The 3,850-nt window shown below is 38.4% G+C and overlaps 1 pseudogene; it reads left to right on the top strand.

The window, feature by feature from the left end:
• LOC121813748 overlaps positions 1-282 on the top strand; it is a 3,485-nt pseudogene extending 3,203 nt beyond the window's left edge.
• The last annotated feature ends 3,568 nt before the right edge of the window (positions 283-3,850 follow it).

Below are 3,850 nucleotides of genomic sequence, written 5' to 3'. Positions count from 1 at the left end.
GTACCCAGCCACTGGTACAGATATGTAGACGACACCTGGGTCAAAATCAAGACACAAGAAGTGGAATCCTTCACTGCGCACATTAACGCTGTGGATAAAAACATCAAGTTCACCAGGGAAGACACAAAGGACAACTGTTTGCCTTTCCTGGACTGCGCTGTGCACATTGAAGAGAACGGCAACCTCAACATCGAAGTTTACCGGAAGCCCACACACACGGACCAGTACCTCCTGTTCGACTCCCATCACCCTCTGGAACACAAACTTGGAGTAATCAGGACCCTACAGCAGCAGCTGACAGATGGAGAGAATAGACAGACTGTTCCCTGTTTGTGAAGGACTGCTAGGAAAGTTTAACATAACTGTCTGTGCTGAATCAGTCTTATTGGGTAATGTTCAAATATTGTGATCATCCCAGTGTTTTCAGTGTGGGAGAAAGTACTCAGGGCCTTCAAGTTACACACTATGAAAGGCAGCAACAAGTTTAATGTTCAGAAACCTAAAGTCTGTATCAGCAGCAGAATGGACCAAAGTGAGTCAGTAAGGGGAGGGGCAGCGGATCCTCTCCACCTTCTTCTGAATTTCTCCTCCTTTTCCTCTCCCTGTGAAAACCAGTCCAGATAAAGCATAGTGCCATTCAGGGATAGGCTGAAATTTGTATCGCGGTATGAATGATGAACATATGCATTCTGTTAGTTCTTGCTGTTAAAACAGCGCTATTGTTTTTTCCATTTACTGTATCTCTCAGCTTCAACCAACATTATTAGCAAACTTACTCATGGACAAATAAAAAAAAAAATTGCTCTTGTATAAACCATTGGTGAAAGGCTCAGCCTATTGTCGATGGTTAATAAAGTCGTCCAGTCGCCCAACCTTAAAGTCTGCGTCACAGACCCAGAAGACCTTTAGGCATCCCTAACAGCACAGGCTCTTCGTCTACAGTGAGACAATCACTGAGTTTGAATTATGTCTGAATGCTGAACATACGCATTCTGTTTGTTCTTACTGTGTAAAATAATCTTTGTGACCCAATAAAACACATATTCCTGACAGTCACAGCTAATAATAAGCAAAGGTTCACATTAAGTTCCATGGGAGGTAAATGTGGGTGACTCTTGAACTTTGAGGTAGAAATACAAAAACTACAATTTAGTAAAATGTATCAAAGGCAGGTTAAAAAATTTAAAACAACGTGATATCAAAAACATGTTTAGGAAGAACAGCTGGAACATGAATGAGCACGACTTTTCATTAATTACAACAAAACCTCACCGGGCTATTTTTTACCCGCTTCTGCATCTAAGGGTTAATGGAGATTAAACGGTTTTGTTTTCAGAAATACAAACACACACATTTCTTTGTGTGTGAAGAAATCAAACATGAGCTGAACAAACAGTAAAATTCCTAAAGACAAACTGTTAAAGGAGGAAACAAAGCAAACTTACAGTTTCTCCACAAAGAGACACCAACAACAAGCTCCACTCCACACCTGGACCGTGAACACACACATACTGGTGAGCTGCTTCCTGGAAGGAGGCAGGACTCCACCTAAAGAAGGACAGGTGACAGGTGGTGAGTTAATTTGACTGGACACTGGAACATTTATCTGCCTTCTTCCTCTTTCATTTACATTAAATTTGTATTTTATTTCCCTGTGTGCGTCTCTGTGTTCAGATGTGACTGATAGGAAGAAGAAAAGAAGAAAAATGATTCTTTGATGAAGACAAATCAAATCAGTCCATAGATTTCATAGATGTCGAACATTTACTGAATGTGTAATAATACATTTTTATATATTTTTTTTATTTAATGTTGCATTCAAAACTTTTCAGACTGCTTTTTTGACATGAAACATTGTTGTAGCTGCAGAGTGAACACAATGATCTCAGATCAGCTCTGACAGTCACACTGTTTGCTTTGTTTGCAGTATAAAGATTTATACTGCAAACATTCACAGTGAGTTTCTGTTTCCAGTCTATAGATCCAGTCACACTGTCATTTTATGAGCAGATGATGTTGTCGAATGATTTGACTTTAGTTTGTGATTTGAAGACAATCAAAGAATATTGTTCAAATGAAATGTTCCAATGTTGTCGTGTACGAAGCACAGATCATTTTGACATGTTTGAATTTTCACATTTTAGCTTGTAACTGTATAGAAATTTAAAGAAGTACATTTAATGAGTTACAGTAAAAAGAAGTGGCTGTAAGAGAACTTTACCTTTTTCTATGAACAGAAAATATCTGTTAACGATACAGAAATATATCCTGTGAATAAATGCAAAAGTGTTTGTGATTTCTATTGAATAGAAACTTGATGACTGATGTGTGATCATTTTTAAATAGTTTGAGTGATGAACCAACAACTAACTGAGTCTGTGTCCCAGTTTAAAACCAGTGAAACCAGTTCCACCATAAATAGTCTGATAGAGCAGAGCCAACAGTTTGTGATGCACTAGTTTAAAACAGAGTCACACATGTTCATCTAGTTTGGAATGCATGGAAACAGAGAAAATCCCTCATTTTCCTCTCTCTATGTCCGGCTGTTTACATGAACATAAAGAACCAGTTAACACACACAGCTGATGTTAGCCAGGAAAACATTACAGACTGACTTTAATGGAGAAAACACACATAGCTTGTTGTGTGAAGAAATCCAACATGAGCTGAACAAACAGTAAAAGTTCCTAAAGACAAACTGTTAAAGGAGGAAACAAAGCAAACTTACAGTTTCTTAACACAGAGACACCAACAACAAGCTCCACTCTACACTTGTGGGCTTTTTATCCCAAAAAACTACAATGACAAATCAGATCAAACAAATGTGTGCAAGATTAAAATGGTCCCCTCAACAGCAGGATTCAACAAAATAAGATGTCCTTCAGGCTTTAAAGTGCTTCCTGTTTTTTCTGACTCTCGTGGTTTCAATGAAGAACTTCATTTATGGTAAATCATGTTTGTTGGCAAACACAGTGAATCGGTTTCACTGAGGGCTCAAAGGTGAACAAAGATCCACACAGGCAGAGTAAAGAGAAGCTGTGTTTCCCTTTCTGTGCCTGTGCTGCTGTGAAGGCCTGTCTGTGTTACACCCCTGAAAACAGGGGGAAAAGAATCACGAGAGTGATTATGACTTGCGTCTCTCATGCAGTAGTTTATTGCAGTGAAAATGAGCAGAAACGTTTCACATTCTGTACTGCTAAATGTCACATGGTGGAAGAAAAACACTAAATAATAAACCGAAATACTAAAGTGCTTTCTATACATATACTTGAGCAGGTTTCCTGACAAAATGGCTGACAATCGCGGCGTTTTTAGCTCCTGCCATTATCTTAATGGCCATTACACAGTACAAAACACAGCTCAAAACCGCCACGTACATGTGCACAAAACTGTAATATAATGCTTCTAAAGCTTGCAAAACAATGAAGGATTACCTCTTAAATATCTTAACAGTGTATACATTGGAAATATATCAACTTTTAAACACTTTTACCTAAAAACAGGGGGAAAAGAATCGCGAGAGTGATTATGACTTGCGTCTCTCATGCAGTAGTTTATTGCAGTGAGGAGAACGCATGAAAGCCCCCTAGTGGAGAATAGAGACACTACTAATCGATCCCAGAAAAGGCCTACTAGCCGATCACTGATGTATAGATTGCAGTTCTCTTAAGTAACATGAAAGCCATTAATATAACATGAAAAATAATAAACTCTTAACCATTTTCTTACCATATTTACATTATTTTCGTCCTTATATCAACTGATATGAATTAGTATTAACTGAACAGTTTTATATGCAGTAGTCCTTCAACCTGTCACACTCTCCCCCACTCAAAAAATGTCGTCCCGA

The sequence above is a fragment of the Haplochromis burtoni genome, unplaced genomic scaffold (genome assembly GCF_018398535.1).
Source record: "Haplochromis burtoni strain Fernald_Lab_line unplaced genomic scaffold, NCSU_Asbu1 Contig_2414, whole genome shotgun sequence".
In the NCBI taxonomy this organism is placed as follows: Eukaryota; Metazoa; Chordata; class Actinopteri; order Cichliformes; family Cichlidae; genus Haplochromis; species Haplochromis burtoni.
This window is presented reverse-complemented; position numbering and strand designations above follow the sequence as displayed.